A 19,069-nucleotide genomic window follows, 5' to 3' on the forward strand; every position below is an offset into this window, starting at 1 on the left:
GCACCGACCGTATAGTAAATTGCAGTAGTCGAGGTATTTGAATCGCCGCCCTCCCTTGTCCACCAGCATCTCCACCCACCATTACTTAAACTTTCAGTAGCCGCAGTGTATCCTCAAACACCCCCCCCCCCCCCCCCCCCCCCCCCCAAACCCACCCCCCCCCCCCCCCCGGAGGCGCCGCCGCCGCTGCCAACCCCTGCCGGTCTGCCCGTTCCTCTTAGCTCAGATAATAAAGTTCAGGTTACCCAGCGATTCCCATACCATTGCCTCACTCCCCTGAGTTTTTAGATGAGGCTTGCGGTGTCCCTCCCCGCCAGATCCACATCCCGTGCTCCAGAATGTCACAGCCTAAGCTCAACCACGTATCCGGGGGAGCCCGACGAGCGTTCGGCTAAGAAGAGGTTTATCATGACCTCTCCGACGGACGTTGGCGAGGTGGCCGCCGTTTGCCCCGTCATGTCGATCCTGGAGCAACACGTCGCTGCGGAAGCCGGTGAAGACGTTGACTACATTGCCATGCCGAAGGCTTCATGTCAGCAGGCTAGCGTATTACTGTATCTAGGGAAAGCTGGTTACGACATCAAGCTCGTCCATGGGCCATGTCACAGGTTAAGTGGTCCATCCCCAACCCCTCTGGTTCAACCGCCGTCAATCTCTTCGACGACCCTGCCACTAATCTCCTCCGCCAAGTGGTCAAGGATTTGCGATCTTTATACGCCATCAAGCCCTTTTTTCATTTCTGAAGGACACGTTTTACGGCGGCGGCTTGGGTTTCTCAATTGCCAAGCCAGATCTCATCAACCATGACCACGACCACGACCACGAGGAGGGCACCCACGAAGGTTCTTCCAAGGTGAAACAACCCATCTGTGACATCAGAGAGCGCACCATGGGTCTGTGCTCTTCCAACTGGAAGGATCACGTCCATGAAATGTGAGGCAACATTCTATCAGCAAATCTTACCTTTTCTAGCTTGCCAACCCATACCCTTTGTTGTAGTAGCACTTGTCGTGTGGTACTTTAACGGTGCCATGTTTAATTATTTCAGTTATGCAAAAATGTATTATTCAATAGGGCTATGTGATGTTTAAGTATGAATTGTCCACTTCAGTTTCACGAATGGCTATATTTGGTTGTTTATAGTGAGTAGATGCCTTGTTTATCTGTATTTGGTTGTTAGGTTGGTTCGAGTGAGCATTTTTCCAGTTATCGAGCAGATGCCTTGTTTATATGTATTTGGTTCTTAATTTGGTTGTAGTGAGCATTTGTCCAGTTATCAAGCAGATGCCTCGTTTATCTGTATTTGGTTGCTAGGTTGCTTTTTTAAGCATTTGTCCAGTTATAAAGCAGACGCATTGTTTATCTGTATCTGCTTGTTAGGTTGGTTGTAATGAGCATTTGTTCAGTTTTCAAGCATATGCCCTGTTTATCTGTATTTGCTTGTTAAGTTGGTTGCAGTGAGACTCCACTACTGCAGGATGCTGCTAACGCGACACAACGATCAGAGACCCTTCGACGAAACTGTGTGCGATGCCATAATCACAAACGGTGGTGTAAAAAAACCATCAAAAAAGGTGCAAAACGTTTGCGATGGAGGATGCATCAAACACGGTTCGGATTTTAGTTGCGTGTGCGATGCAACGCATACAGTTCAATTCAATCAACCGTTTGCGATGAGGAGGAACAAAAGAAATGGGCAGACATATGAATGTGTGTGCGATGTACAACATACGGTTCACTCGGACGAACTGTTTGTGATTAGGCAACACAACAGAAACGGTCAGCCAGATCAAGGTGTGTGCGATGTACAATATACAGTTCACTCGGATGAATTGTTTGCGTTGAGACATGGGAACAGAAACGGTTCAACTTAACAAGATGTGTGTGATACGTGGCAAACAGGTCTGTAATCAGATATGTGTGCGAAGACCGATAATAACATAAATGATTGCTTCTAATAAGACGTATGTGATATGCTCTGTCTACACAACATCTATTGGCCATTGGGGGACGGGCGGTCATGCGAAGAGGCATCCTATATCAGCAAGGACTAGCTGTTACACCAGTAGCTCATGTAAGGGAACTCTCAAGTTAAGTGTGCTCAGGCTGGAGCAGCCATCATATGGGTGACTGGATGGGAAGTTCTATTGATGTTTAATTAATTGATAGGATGGGTCGTATTTGTCAGATTAAATGACTGATACGACCCATCCCATGAGTTAATTTAACCTCGAGGTGCTTGTTTTTTTAACACATGTTAAAGAAGGTCTACCGCATTACTTTTTGACAATGTACGATACGTGGCATACAGTTGATCCATCCAACCTGTTTGTGATGGAATAAGCCGTGTGTCTTGTGGGCAAACGCTTGCTAGTACTTAACCATTTGCGATTGATGAATTCATCACCGACGGGTTCCCTAGTGTGGTCCGTGTTCATCTGATCATCATCTACTTCTTGTGCTAGCTCGATGTTCCTTCTATGCTAAGTTTCCATTAATTGATGCGTTTTATGAACACGCCACCGTTCCTGCCATTTTCTCACTTGTTTCCCGCCACCCAGCGATATTTCACATAAACCTAGGCGGCATGCGACGCACGGAGGCGACAAGCGCAGCCTATAGCACATCCTTTTCCAAGCATGTCAACCCACCAAAGTGTCGCCTCTGCCATCAACCTCATCGACGAGGAAAACGAGCAGCCGCCGGGGCCCGTCGAGGCCGAGGCGCTCCCCAGCAACGCGATGGACGACGTCGTGATGCGCATCATCGCCAAGGTTGAGCAGACCTTTGGCGCATGGCGCTTGAGCGTCACGGATCAAGATAGGCATGTCAGCACCGACATGATGCAGCTCGCCGCACAACATGATCGATGGTGCGTCGCAGAGCAAGCTAGGCGTGGCCGCGCCGATAAGTTGTGGCTTGCCGCACGGCGAGACCTTTGGAGCGCCGCAGAGCAAGAGGCACAGTGCGCCACACAGCAAGAGCGGATCCATCGGCGCTTGCCTGCTATTGACACGGCGTCGCAGCTGGGTACACATCCCGTCAGTACCCCCATTCCTCACCAAGCGTGGGCAGAGGCCCTCAGCGCCATACTTGCACCAGAGGCCGGCCGTGCCGTACTTGCACCGGACGCCTGCCGCGCCGTTCACATGGGTGCCGCCGTTCACCTTGTCCGCGGCCCGCTGGATGCCAACGCGCTGGTCCGTACGCTCGACCACCTCCTTGGCCCAGGTGTTCACCCAGGCGCAGTAGAGGAACATGGCCATCGCATCCTCGAGTTGGTGATCTCTGATGAAATAGCCAACTTGGAGCTCGAGATCGTGCTCCAGATGTACCACGAGCGTGTCGACCGCTTGGACGAATGTGTGCATGAGTTCAGGCTGAGCCAAGAGCTACCGTAGGCAAGGGTTGCTGGTCATGGTCTCATGGACGTGTTTTATTTTGTTGAGTCGTTTCGACGTGGGTATCTATGTATTCACAGGCATCATAGTATTGCTCTGTTTATTCCTTTGTTTCAATGTGTGTTTTCTGTTTTCCGTTCTTATATGTTCTGTTTCAATGTGTGTATGTATGCTTTCCCATTCTGTATATGTAGATGATAACAGCTAGATTCAAATTAGTATATAATGGCAGATGGAAAATGGAATTCATAATATATATATATATATATATATTAATTTTTCATTAGTTCATCACAAAATATATATATATATATAATATCATCACATATACGTGATGATACTTAACTACTAGGTACAATGCATAAAATTGAAAATGAACAATACTAAAACTAATATTCCCTCTTGGGGCCAGTATTCCGGCAGCCCCTCGCCAGGAGCTCCCTGGTGCGCGACGTCTTCCCAGTGCGGAGGCAGTACCCCGCCTCCTCCACCTCGCAGTGCTTGACGTACTGATCTGCCTCTTGCTGGCGGACGCGTGCGAACGATCTTGCCATTTCGTTGGGCGCCCACCAGAGCTCCTCGTCGGTGGCACACCGGAGCTTATCAGCCCACCTCCACGGAATGACCAGGCGCCCAACGCCTATGACCTTCCTCGCGAAGTACCCGTCCTCGCATACCTTCTCAGCATGACGATGCGCCCGCCCCCAAAGCTCCACCGCCTCCTTTTTTCAGGCGGCATCACGGACTTCACAGGCTGCCTGGTACCTGGCTTCCTCCTCCACCATCTCCTTCTTGAACGCCACTTGCCTGGCTTTCTCAGCCGGCGGCAGCGACTTCCACAAACGAAGATTGTACTGGCCAAAAAACCAATCCAAAGTTGGGGGGCCCGGCGCAACCTCTTCATGCAGCGCATAGGGGTCCTCGTAGCCGTACTTCGAGTGAGCGTCCTCGGGGGGAGGCGACTCCTCGTCGGCGCGTGCGCAGACCAGCGGCGCCATGGCAGAGATGTGTGTGTGTGAGAGAGAGAGGGTGAGCAAGGAGAGGATGTAGATGAGAATGCAGGTGGAACGACATGAGCAAGGGAGTATTTATTGGCGGCCGAAATCTAGATCAACGGGGACAGTACACACGCCGGTCGCCAGAATTTATGAGTATAGTAGTTTGAATTACACACGATTCCTGCAGCAAAATCTGTGTGTGAACATAATACCTCACGGTTTCCAATACGGAACCGTGTTTGATTAATGATCCCCGCCACTCACCTACCAAACCTCGAGCCACGAGATAGAGTGCCAATCGTGTGGGGGCGGTTGTCTTGCCGGATCTTTACATTTTTCTTTTTTGAACACCAGATATTTACATCGTCTGATGATTTTTTAACTCGCACACAAGTGCACAAAAATATGATATTTCAAACCGTTATGGTTAGGCGTTGCATGCAGATATAGTTCAAATTTGAATTACGGTCATTAAATGGTTAGAAAATCACTTAAATGTCTTTAAAAAGGTCAAATGACCCCTGAAATTTTCAAAATTTCACATTACAGTTGTAGTAGTGCACGTTAGACGTAGAAAAAAAATTGAATACCGTAAGAGGAAGCTATCTCCCGTTCGTCATCAAACATGCATTGTTCCCTCTCGGAACCATGAGCCTTATAGTGAGTTGCTCCGGTTTGTGACGAGTGTGTGTCCAAACTTTTGTCAAACATGCCAATTTATTTACCACATCATCTTGGTGGCATGACATTACATCAACCAAGGTTTCATGTGTTTTTGACTTCTTTTATTTTTTGGAATTAAAATGCCATGTCACTCCATGCATACGTAGGCATGTGTCCATGTCGTGATACAAATATGTTTGAAAATTCCTTCGAACTTACTACACATGGAATTAACTCGCATACAAGTACACAAATATGATTTTTCAAACCGTTTTGGTTAGGCGTTGCATGTAGATGTAGTTCAAATTTGAATTAGGGTCATTAAATGGCTAGAAAATCACTTAAATGTCTTTAAAAGGTCAAATGACCCCTAGAATTTTCCAAAATTTGACATTACAGTTGTAGTAGTGCATGTTAGACGTAGAAAAAAAATTGAAGGACGTAAGAGGAAGCTAACTCTTGTTCGTCATCAAACATGCATTGTTCCCTCTCAGAACCACGAGCCTTCTAGTGAGTTGCTCCGGTTTGTGAGGGGTGTGTGTCCAAACTTTCTTCACACATGCAAATTTCTTTATCACATCATCTTGGTGGCATGACATTACATTAACCAAGGTTTCATGTGTTTCTGATTTTTTTGGATTTAAAATGCCATGTCACTCCTTGCATACGTATGCGTGTGTCCATGTCGTGAGACAAATATGTTTGAAAATTCCTTCTAATTTACTGCATATAGAATTAACTCGCACACAAGTACATAAATATGATTTTTCAAACCGTTTTGGTTAGGCATTGCATGTAGATGTAGTTCGAATTTGAATTACGATTATTAAATGGCTAGAAAATCACTTAAATGTGTTTAAAAGGTCAAATGAGCCCTAGAATTTTCCAAAATTTCACAATTTACAGTTGTACTAGTGCATGTTAGATGTAGAAAAAATTAGAAGGCCGTAAGAGGAAGCTATCTCCCGTTCGTCATCAAACATGCATTGTTCCCTCTCGGAACCACAAGCCTTCTAGTGAGTTGCTCCGGTTTGTGAGGGGTGTGTGTCCAAACTTTCGTCAAACATGCCAATTTCTTTAGCATATCATCTTGGTGGCATGACATTACATCAACCAAGGTTTCGTGTGTTTTTGATTTTTTTTATTTTTTGGAATTAAAATGCCATGTCACTCCATGCATACGTATGCATGTGTCCATGTCGTGAGACAAATATGTTTGAAAATTCCTTCTAATTTACTGCACATGGAATTAACTCGCATACAAGTACACAAATATGATTTTTCAAACCGTTTTGGTTAGGCGTTGCATGTAGATGTAGTTCAAATTTGAATTAGGGTCATTAAATGGCTAGAAAATCACTTAAATATCTTTAAAAGGTCAAATGACCCCTAGAATTTTCCAAAATTTGACATTACAGTTGTAGTAGTGCATGTTAGACGTAGAAAAAAAATTGAAGGCCGTAAGAGGAAGTTAACTCTTGTTCGTCATCAAACATGCATTCTTCCCTCTCAGAACCACGAGCCTTCTAGTGAGTTGCTCCGGTTTGTGAGGGGTGTGTGTACAAACTTTCTTCACACATGCAAATTTCTTTATCACATCATCTTGGTGGCATGACATTATATTAACCAAGGTTTCATGTGTTTCTGATTTTTTTGGATTTAAAATGCCATGTCACTCCTCGCATATGTATGCGTGTGTCCATGTCGTGAGACAAATATGTTTGAAAATTCCTTCTAATTTACTGCATATGGAATTAACTCGCACACAAGTACATAAATATGATCTTTCAAACCGTTTTGGTTAGGCATTGCATGTAGATGTAGTTCAAATTTGAATTACGGTCATTAAATGGCTAGAAAATCACTTAAATGTGTTTAAAAGGTCAAATGACCCCTAGAATTTTCCAAAATTTCACATTTTACAGTTGTACTAATGCATGTTAGATGTAGAAAAAATTAGAAGGCCGTAAGAGGAAACTATCTCCCGTTCGTCATCAAACATGCATTGTTCTCTCTCGGAACCACAAGCCTTCAAGTGAGTTGCTCCAGTTTGTGAGGGGTGTGTGTCCAAACTTTCATCAAACATGCCAATTTCTTTAGCATATCATCTTGGTGGCATGACATTACATCAACCAAGGTTTCATGTGTTTTTTCTTTTTTTTCTTTTTTGGAATTAAAATGCCATGTCACTCCATGCATACGTATGCATGTGTCCATGTCGTGAGACAAATATGTTTGAAAATTCCTTCTAATTTACTGCACATGGAATTAACTCGCATACAAGTAAACAAATATGATTTTTCAAACCATTTTGGTTAGCCATTGCATGTAGATGTAGTTCAAATTTGAATTACGATCATTAAATGGCTAGAAAATAACTTAAATGTCTTTAAAAGGTTAAATGATCCCTAGAATTTTCCAAAATTTCACATTACAGTTGTAGTAGTGCACGTTAGACGTAGAAAAAATTTGAAGGTCGTAAGAGGCTATCTCCCGTTCGTCATCAAACATGCATCGTTCCCTCTCGGAACCACAAGCGTTCTAGTGAGTTGCTCCGGTTTGTGAGGGGTGTGTGTCCAAACTTTCGTCAAACAAGCCAATTTTTTTACCACATCATCTTGGTGGCATGACATTACATCAACCTATGTTTCATGTGTTTCTGATTTTTTTTATTTTTTGGAATTAAAATGCCATGTCACTCCATGCTTAATTGTGTCATAGCCGTTAGACCAATATGTTTGAAAATTCCTTCCAATTTACTGCACATCGAATTAAATCGCACACAAGTACACAGAATATGAGTTTTCTAACCATTATGGTTAGCTGTTGCATGTACATGTAGTTCAAATTTCAATTACAGTCATTAAATGGCTAGAAAATCACTTAAATGTCTTAAAAGGTCAAATGACCCCTGAAATATTCCAAAATTTGACATGACAGTTGTATTAGTACTAAAAAATTCTCGTTCATGTAAAAGACCATCCTTTGCCACTTTACTCCAAATTCGTCTTTCACGGCTAATAAAAAATATCTATAACATCACACACAGTTGTTTTCTAGGAACCGTTTGCGATGAAAATATCTGGTTCTATTTAAGTCTCCCTCCTTAAGCTTCGCCAGCTCGTCTGCTCTAGTGCCGGCAACCCCCGGATCCACGAATCTCGATCCCCATTCCCGCACCCCCTTCTTGCAAAGATGACACCATGGAAACGCTTCGTGAAGGCTCATACAATGACCCCCCCCCCCCCCCGACGCCCCCCCCGCCCCGGCGACGAACCCGCCGCCCACTCGAGAGTGTCGCTGCATCCGCATTGAGCATGCAACCCACGTCTGAAAAGGCGGCGGTGGCCCTGGAGCACCTGCTTCCTCATGAGGTCTCCGAGCGGGAGCTGGAGATGCAGGAGGCGGCGGAGATCGAGGAGCACCGGGAGGAGGAGTTGCGCGTGGCCGAGGTCGAGGTAGAGAAGAGTCTTTCCATCAAGGAATCGGCAGTGGAGTACCAACGCGAGCTCTGGTTCAGCCACTACTACGAGTACTAAAACCTTGACGGCGGTGCCGAGGATGAGGACGAGGACGCAGCCAACTTCAGAAGGGGGGACGCGGTGTCCACCAACGGCGGCATGTCGCCAGGAGAAGTCATCGATGTCTCATCTCACACCCGCGATGCATAGGCCGGCGCGGCGGCAGATTTGTTAAAATTATGCATACTTAGGCTTTGTTTTTAATGCTGGTCTTTTGTTAGAGCAATGTTTAGGTCAACTGGCTCTGTTTAATTACTAAAATTGCTCGATTCAGTAAGTGTGGCTTGTCTGCTGTACGCACTTTTGTGTGCCCAAATTAGCAAGCGATGTTGAATTATGCAATGACGTACCCGGAGAAATTTCCACCAAAATTTGAATTATCAAACTCATCCCATGTGCGTAAAGCAGAAGAATTGTTTGTGATGCACATAATCATTCAAAGTGAATGGTCCGGCGGCACCGCGCACAAAGTTTCCCTCCACATTTCCGAAATTTTGGCCTACCGCCAAAATATATACCACCGCCCCCTTCCCCCTTCCCCACCCCCTTTTCTCCCCGACCACAAGTCACATTTCCCATGTTCCTTCCTTCCTTCCTAAGCTATAGTCGCTTCCTCGCTCTCGCCATCTCGCATCCGACCGCCGGGGTCGCCATGGTCTTCTACAAAGACCTCTCCAGCGGTTCCTCCTCCGGTGACGACTCCTTCACCACCCGGGTATGCCTCTCTTCTCTGTCTCAGGCTATGACTTGGAATGAAGGATTTTACCCGGCGGTCGATTTGAATCATTTCTTCCTCTTGTAGCTCCCTAGGACCATCAGTGGCAACGAATGGAGCGGGGTGGCTAAAGATCTATCTGCTCGTTGTCACCATCAATCTCCATGCGTGAAGCTAGTTGCGTTTGAATCTGTGGACAGTGGGAGGAAGTTTATGGCATGTGTAGAGAAGGTTAGACCCTCTTTCGTTGTTACAAATCATTTGTTAGATGTGATTCAGACACTGTCACGGTTCCAACCCATTCATACCACACCTTTAACCAAACGCATCCTAAGACAGTGTCACAGTTTGTACCTAGTATCTTAAATTGTTGCCATCTCATCAGTGGTGCCATGAGAAAATTATTTGGCACCGCTTCAGCAGTTTGTGCAGCCAACTTTGGTCCACACATCCGAGCAGCCAAGCAGTAAAATACTAAATCTTTATGGCACGAAGGAACTGGGCATCGGAGCAACTACATGCTTCGGAGTCTAGTTCCCTGATTTATTTTCCGCTGCATCGGCTCACCAGTGCAGGGCACCGGTGCGGGATGTAGCAACAGTTGTCTTTACCCTAGTTTTGGCATGCATAGTGGACAGCCTTAGTGCTATTAGTTCTATGTTACTAAATTTCTGCATGTACACACCTGTTAGTATCAATTTGCTGTCATCCAAACATTGTCGCTATGCTGTTGCAGTTATATTTACCTTCCTCGTAAAGTGTTCAATTTGTTATTTATTGTACATGAGTAAGAACTTGCAGCGTCGTTGTAGTTAACTATAGATTCTGATGTTCGAGAATTTGGTTGTCGTCCCGGTAGCAATTAATTCATTTGCACATTGATCTTTTTGAGAAGATATGTCATAATTAACATGTTTCTTCAGTTTTTCAAAATAAGCATTGGTGATTTTCTATGTCACTATAAACCCATTTCACCTACAATTGTTACTAATCTAGTTTTAAATATTATAGGACGAACGGAAGTGTTCTTACTTAGAGTAGGTTGATCAAGAGTGGCCACAGTCTTTGAAGATGTGCCTAGCGAAGCTCTGGAGCATGTATGAGGAAGAGAAAAGACGTAGGCTTAGAGAACCTGTTGTCAACGCTGAAGAATATTTGAAGATGCGGGATAAGAAGTTGAACATGGAGAATGAGCTCAGATTTTTTAAATCAGACTTTGCTAAGATGGTGTTGGCGAAGGAGGAGGCACTTTCCCAATTGTCCCCTGCAAAACAAGTTCTTACTAAACTGAAAGCAGAGGTGGATAAGATGAGCCTGGATGATCTCGATTAGGGAAATGAATATATTGTTCTTATGAAGTTGAACTAGCTATATGTTGTACTGTGATGTTTTCATGTAGCTACCATACTGTGATGTTATAATATATTTATGTGCCTGATATGAAATTGGCAAACAACTGTTCGATATGAAATGTGAATTTGTGTAATACTGGAATTATTAATTGTAAACTAATAAACCTGCTAAATGTGTCATGGACCTTTTCAAACGGTTCTAGCAGTAAAAGCGCTTGCGATGGATAGCCCAATGCCACACAGTTTTCTTCATCAAATCGTGTGTGATATAGTTGATAAAAGTAAACAGTTAACTAAGGTAGACCGTGTGTGACAGTTACACCTTTCACACATGAGCCTACACATAAAACTGTGTGGGATGTACGTACGAACGGAAACGTTTTCCCTAGATTGACTGTGTGGGATGTACATAAGAACAGAAACACATTCATTGGATTGACCGTGTGGGATGTACATACCTACGAAAATGATTTTCTGGGATTCACCATGGGTGATGTACATACCTACGGAAATGTTTTTCTCGGATTACCGTGTGGGGTGTACATACCTACGGAAATGATTGGGTTTCGATGCCTCGCCCGATTGGACACGGCCCCAGCCTGTGTCCCAGGAGGGCCTATCCCCAGCGATTTCTTGGTCGTGTGGGCAGGACCCCCCTATCGCCCACACTCACTTGGCGACAGTTCCAAATGCAGTCGCGGAAAGGGGTTAAAAACCATTTGTATAGCACCGACGTGCACCAGTGCTCTCTCCAGTTTTCAATGGCTATATTTGGTTGTTATACTGGTCATTTATGCCTTGTTTATTTCAGTCATTCACAATGTGTTGTTCATTATGTGCAAGTCGAAACTGTGCCGCTCGACTACATCAATACCAGTTTGAATGGCTATATTTGGTTCCGTTATTCCTGGTGTAGTTAACACATGCCCTTTATTTTAGTTTTACATATTTATCCAGTGTGATGTTTAAGCATTACCTATGTTCTATTCATTTTCAACAATACCAATTTGGATTGCAATATTTGATGGTTGTTAAGCCTGTTGTCGGTAACATTGCCTTCCATTTTATATCTGCTTTAACAGCATGCTGAAACCAACACATTCAAGCTATCATTTGGAGATGATATTGTTTACCTTTGCTATATTTGTTTGATGTTAAGGTTGATGTACTTATCATTCCTTTCCACTACTTATGCAGGACAACAACGGGAGTGGCCACAATTTTTCGCCGAGGTTAGCTTCATCCCTCGGCTTGTGCTCCCCCCATCGTTCCATAATGTAGTGCATATAGATCCAGGCCTGGACACTTGTTAGCTTCTAATATTGACTTGTTGCTTGTATGTACATATGCCCTTGGCAAGGATCCACGCATCGACCCTTTTTGCGTATGGGGTAATGAGATATTCATGAACAAGCATCAAGTGAAAACTGATAAGGATTATTAGCAAAAGGATACGAATGGTGGCAAGAAAATTATTTGTTTATGCTCTATCCAACATAACAGTGAGCTGTAGGATGGTAACTACAAGCTCTGCAACCTTCTCTTTTTTACTGCCCATAATGAGTTGTTGGACAACAATGTTTGAATCCTTTTCGTTCACAGTAGTTCCAGAAAGAGTTCACTCAAGACTACCTCGCAAAGTACATGATTGGTGGACACGCAATGAAGGTTAAAGTATTTCATCCATACTACAATGAGCATCGAGAAGTCGTAATGAAGAAAGTGAAGGATGGACGGGCAGCCATTACAAGGGATTGGCCTAGAGTGCGCGCATTACGCATGGAGGAGGGCACAATATGGGCACTCCGCTTCACCTTCTCCAGCAAACAGAATGTCTTTCACCTCTCTCTTTACAGTCTTTAGTACAACTATGGTTCATCATTGTTTACTTGGTGCTTCTATAGTTCTTCAGTATATGTACATGTGCATCAAATTATGCATTGGTGGTTGAACCTATATTTGTAATAAACATGGTTGGATATGAAATAAGTGATTGCCTACTTTCAAATTCAAAACACATGATTTTTAAATTAGGGATTACATTGCACACGGTTTGCGAAAGTGAAACGTCTGCAATAGACGTGGAGATCAGAAATGTTTCTAGGATCCACTACGTGTGCGATCAATCTCCATTGCACACACGACATCCTCTTGAAAACTGTTTGCATTAGGCCACCTTGCGCAAACGTTTACCACATAAAAATTGTGTGTGATGGACAGCCTTTGCCACACCGTTTCTTCTATGCACCGTGTGTGATGCATTCAATAACGTAAAAGATTAAATTGTTAATATTGTGTGCAATGGCAATGCTATCACAAATGATTTAACGGGAAAAATTGTGTGTGATGTACTTGTGAACGAAAATGTTTTCCTTGGAGCGACTATGTGGGATGTACATACGAACGGAAACGTTTAGCGGGGACTGACTGTGTGGGATGTACTTGTGACCAGAAACAATTTCACTTGTATAATTGTATTTTTTAGCTCTACTGTATGTATTTCCACATTTGAGCACTCTCCGGTCGCACACGACCTCATTTTGCTGAGCGTGTGTGCCAGGAGGGCATATCCCCGACGGTTTATGGGTCGTGTGGGAAGGACCCCCCCTATCGCCATCACTCACTTAGCGACGGTTCCGAATGCCGTCGCGGAAAGGGGTTAAAAATCGTTTGTATAGCACCGATGCATACCAGTGTTACTCTTTATTTTCTAATTTGAAATTGGATGGAATTGACAACACAGTTATCATCTTTGTTTATACAAGTGCAAAACATGTCATCTCTCTGCTTGTTTCAGGGTGATATGCCTGATGGCAGGCACAAGTCTGCTGAAGGCTGTGAGACAAACCCAACATATATTGCAGCAAAGAAGGCAAAACATCTTGAAGATAGCGAGAAAACCCCAAAGTCATGTCTTGATGCAGTGTTCAAGTTACTTGAGACTAGCAGTCAGACAAGCTCACAGAATTCGTCGTCTGAATCTATTCGACTTCTTCAGTCCCAAGTTTTTGCAGAAAGGCATTCTGCAACTCAACTTCGACTTGAAGTCCTATGAGAACCTCATTGCTAAACAGCTACACCTGGTAGTTATGACCGACATGCTAAGCCGGTCTCACAGCCTTGCTCAGCAGCTTGCGCAGTAGTTCCTGCGCAAGGCTAACCTTTCTTGAACTGTCTTGGAAGTGGTCTTGGTTCAGTATTATTTTGTTACACTGCAATGGTGCCCAGTTTTTGTAATCTACTTCTTCGTTGCACTTAATGATCACTGGTGGCGAACTTTGATGCCCAGTGGATGTAATATACCATAAATCCTCTATTGTATAGTGTAGGTTTATTCTAAGTTACTCTGACGTAATTTCTTTATTGTATATAGTAGGTTTGTTCTTAATTCCTACTAGTTGCTACCATCATTCACTATCTGAAAAAAAATCTGATGCAGTCGACCGGGCTGAAACATTCGTCTCTAACGGGCCTGCTTTTTAGCGGGCCACAATTGGGCCGACCTGCAACATTTCTTGGGCCTAAAAGGCTATTGGGGCCTTCACACTTTGCGCCAGGCCCACAACTTACTCAAGCCTATATTCAGCCCAAATTTTAGTTGGGCAAATGTAGATTTGGGACATTAGCAGGCTGAATATTCTACTGGCCTGTTACGGCCCAGAAGAAACCATGGGCCTTTAGCAGACCGAAATGCAGGTTGGGCCTCAATTTTTACTAGTCATCGACGGGCCTTCAGCAGGCTGAAATGTAGACCAGGCCTTTTTTGGCCTAGTTATATGATGGGCCATTACCAGGCCAAAACATATCTCGGGCCTTAGTTGGCCCACTAATATCATGGGCCTTTAAGAGCATGAAAGCTTAGTACAAGCATCAACGGGCCAAATTATACGACATGCCTTTAACAGGCCCAAAGTCACGTTGGGCTAAACTGTTGCCACCTTTATCATGGGCCGTTAGTGGGCCAGATGTCGCGTCGGACCATATATGGCCCATGGGCAGCACAGGCCATTCCGAGTCTGAAAGACACACCGGTCTGAAATGGGCCCATGTCTACATCGGGCCTCTAACAGGATGAAAGTCACTGGGCTGTAATTGGGCCCAAATATTCGGCGAATAATTAACGGGCCAGATCTGGCTTCGGGCCGTAAATGGGCCATGTTTAAACAGGCCGTTATTGGGCTGGCCCACTAGTACCTGAGTAAGTACTACGGGTTTTTGACTAGGTCAGCCTTTTAAACCTATATGGGCCTCTGTTGGGCCCTGCGACATGTCGACATATCATAGGCATGTCTCCTCCATTGGACGGACGACATCTGCCCCACCGAGGAGCAGACATGTGTTTCCTCCAGCCAATGATGATTTTACACGTGGAAAATCCCCATTGGTCTGGGCTGTTAATAGGTTATCGAATCCAAACCGGAACCCGATAGCTTAACGGCGACCCGTTACGGTGGATGCCACGTGTCGGTCACCCTTGACGAAAGCACTTCTATGACACACGATTTATCGTCATGGAAGTGGACACTTCTGTGATGATAATTTTGGTAATGTCATGGAACACTTCTACGACAGCACAAGTATGACTATCTTGATTCTGTCATAAAATCGTCATGGATGTACATGCATGACAGAAAATGTGACCTACTATGACAAACATGTATCATCACGGAAGTGTATTTTTTTGTAGTGTTATGGCGCCGCTGCCGGGGAGCATAGCTATATTTATTGAGTCACTTGGGATTATTGTCAATTTATCACTATGAAGAATCTGAAGGATTCTAGGACTAAGATTTATCCCTCTAAGATGAGGGAAGGTATGGAACTACCATCTAGCTCTGCTTTAGATTCACCTTCTGTTATAAGTAAACTTGCAACACCACCACATGCTATTAATCCTGATATGTCGCAAGTTATTGATGATGCTACTTCTTCTATGAATGATACTTATGATGATGCTAGTACCTTGCTTGATGATGATGATGTGCCACTAGGTGACTTTCTTGATGAACAAATTGCTAGAGTAAGGCAACATGATGTTGTTGAAACTGATGATGAGCTTGAAACTAAAAATCTTGAAACACCTACTAGAACTACCCCTCCAAGATATGAATTGCCAAAAGTACCAGAAGGTTATGTTATGAATGAGGAGACAACTAGAGATATTCTTGCTTGTAAGGATAGAGATGATCTAGAGAAATTATTATGCAAGTATAGAGAAGAATCGTTGAATACTATAATGCAATATGGTCCTAAGTTTGCTACCTCACCTACCTTTATTGATGATAAGGATTATGAATTCTTTGTTGACCCAGAGTTAATTACTTTGGTTGAATCTGATCCTTTACATGGTTATGAAACTTAAACTGTTGTGGCACATCTTACTAAGTTCAATGACATAGCCACCCTTTTTACTCATGATGAGAAAACTTGCTATTACTATATTCTCAAATTATTTACGTTTTCATTAAAGGGTGATGCTAAAGCTTGGTACAATACTCTTGCTCCTCGTTCTGTGTGTAGTCCCCGGATATGATCTATTACTTCTCTGAAAAATATTTCCCTGCTCATAAGAAACAAGTTGCTTTGCAGGAAATATTTAACTTTGTGAAATTATAGAAGAGAGTCTCCCACAAGCTTGGGGGAGGTTTTGCCAATTACTTAATGCTTTGCCTGATCATCCTCTTAAGAAAAATGAAATACTTGATATCTTCTATAATGGACTAACCGATGCTTCTAGGGATTTCCTAGATAGTTGTGCTGGTTGTGTTTTCATGGAACAAACTGTTGGGCAAGCTGAAGAATTATTGAATAACATATTAAAAATTTATGATGATTGGACTCTTCCCGAAACACCGCCTAAACCCACTCCGAATAAGAGGGGTATATTATATCTCTGTCATGAAGATATGCAAGAGGCAAAGAAATATATGAAGGAAAAAGGTATTAAAGCTAAGGTTGTTAAAAATTTACCTCCTATTGAAGAAATACATGGGCTTGATACGCCACCACCACCTAATGTGGAAGAGGTAAATTCTCTAATGAAGTTCAATGATAATGAAAATCCTCATAATATGCACCCTGGCCAATTCCTTTATGAGTTTGAAAACTACAGTAGAAAACAAGATCACTTCAATGCAAATGTTATGAAACAATTTAAATACAATTCTGATATGATTGCTTGCTTGAGTGACTTGTTATTTAGAATCTCAAATGATGTTAGAGGTGTGGGAAAGAGAGTTGCTAAATCTCAAAGAGAGTTGCTTGATGAAATGGATAATAACATAAGTGACTTTACTGTTAGAGTAGCAACTAGATGAGGTAAAATGACTCAGGAACAACTTTATCCCGAGGGACACCCAAAAAGAATTGAACAAGACTCTCAAAGAGCTAACACTGATGCACGTAGTCCTTCTAAAAATAAAAAGAATAAGAAAAATGATAGGACTTTGCATGCCTCTAGTGAACCTGAAGTAGAAAAACGTCCTGATAATGATAATGAAATTTCTATCTCTGATGCTAAAACTCAGTCTGGTAATGAACACTCACCTTCTGGTAATGAAAAACATAATGATGAGGTTCATGAAAATACTCAAACAAATAGTAAAGAACCAGACAATGATGTTGAGATAGAACATGCAGTTGATCTTGATAACCCACAACCCAAGAATACACGCTATGATAAAAGAGACTTCATTGCTAGAAAACATGGTAAAGAAAGAGAACCATGGGTTCAAAAACCTATGCCCTTTCCACCTAAGTCAACTAAAAATAAAGATGATGAAGAATTTGAACGCTTTGCTGAAATGTTGAGGCCAGTCTTTTTGCATACTCGCTTGTCTGATATCTTAAAAATGCCTCCTTATGCAAAATACATGAAAGATATCATCACCAATAAGAGAAAATACCATAAGCTGAAATCTCCACCATGCTTGCTAATTATACTTTTAAATATGGAGTACCTAAAAACTTGGAGATCCGGAAATACTAACTATACCTTGCTCCATCAAAAGAAACTATGTGAAAACTGCTTTATGTGATTTGGGAGCTGGTGTTAGTGTTATGCCTTTCTCTTTATATAAAAGACTTGATTTGAATAAACTCACACCTACTAAAATATCTTTGCAAATGGCTAAAAAATCAACTTCCATACCTATCGGTATTTGTGAGGATGTGCCCGTTGTTGTTGCTAATGTTACTATTTTGACTGACTCTGTTATACTTGAGATGCCCGAGGACGACAACATGTCGATTATCCTTGGTAGAGCCTTCTTGAATACTGCAGGGGCTGTTACTGATTGCAATAAAAGCAAGGTCACTTTTCATATCAATGGTAATGAGCATACGGTGCACTTTCCGAAGAAACAATTCCAATTGAATGGTATTAATGTTATTGAAAAATCTCCGACAATCACTATTGGAAGTTTTCAACTACCTCTACCTACTGTTAAAAAGAAATATGAAATGCTTATTGTTTGGGACATTCATATCCCCGTTGAGGTAACTTAGCGATTTACGAAAGTTCTTTGGTTTCATGCTAATCGAAAATGGTTGTTAATAAGACTTGATCAACATTATTAATGGATCATTTTTGAGCGGTATGAAGTTGATGAATTTAGTAAGCACTACCTTCTGTCCCTACTTTTGTTTTCTGTTTTTATTAGCTAAATAAAATAAAATGCCATGTTTTGTCTGTTTTCTGAATTTCCCGTGCAATAAAAAATGACCCAAAAATAAAAATTCTCATAATGCTCTGAAAATTTAATATGATTTTTTCTGAATATTTCTGAATTTCTGGTGCAAATAATATTAGAGGGAGGTGCACAGGTGGGCACAACCCACCTGGGTGCGCCTGCGGCGCCCTGGTGGGTTGTGGTCCCCACGTGGGACCCCTCACTTATCTCTTTACACCACATCATCACATACCTCCAGAAAAATTCCCCATAGTTCTCTCTCTCTCTCTCTCTCGTGTTCTTGCTCTCAAACCCGTGGATTTCGATCTCTTTGCTCGAAGCTCCGTTTCCGAAACTGTTTCCGGGGATTGTTGCTTGGTATGTGACTCCTCTATTTGTCCAATTAGTTTTTTGCTTTAGTGGTTTATATTTTGAATAATTAGCTACTCTTGGTGTTGCTGTAGATGAGTTTGCATGTTGAATTCTTAGGGTTCTAAGTAGTTTGAATGCTTGCTATGGCCTCTATGTATCCCTGTGAGTAGTTCCTATCAATTTTGTAAAGTTTTGTTGATAAATTTTTGTCACCCAAAAAATTTCATAAAGTTGTACCCGAATATGATGAACCTCTTTGGAAGGAGGTCTTCGAAGAACAGATCCTCAGAGGCATCTTCTAGTGACAGCTTCGTTCATCGGTCTTATGTTGAACCGAGTGAAAGTTCCGTACGAGATGCCGCCACCGAAACATGCTT

Source organism: Triticum urartu, chromosome 6 (assembly GCF_003073215.2).
Source record: "Triticum urartu cultivar G1812 chromosome 6, Tu2.1, whole genome shotgun sequence".
NCBI lineage: Eukaryota > Viridiplantae > Streptophyta > Magnoliopsida > Poales > Poaceae > Triticum > Triticum urartu.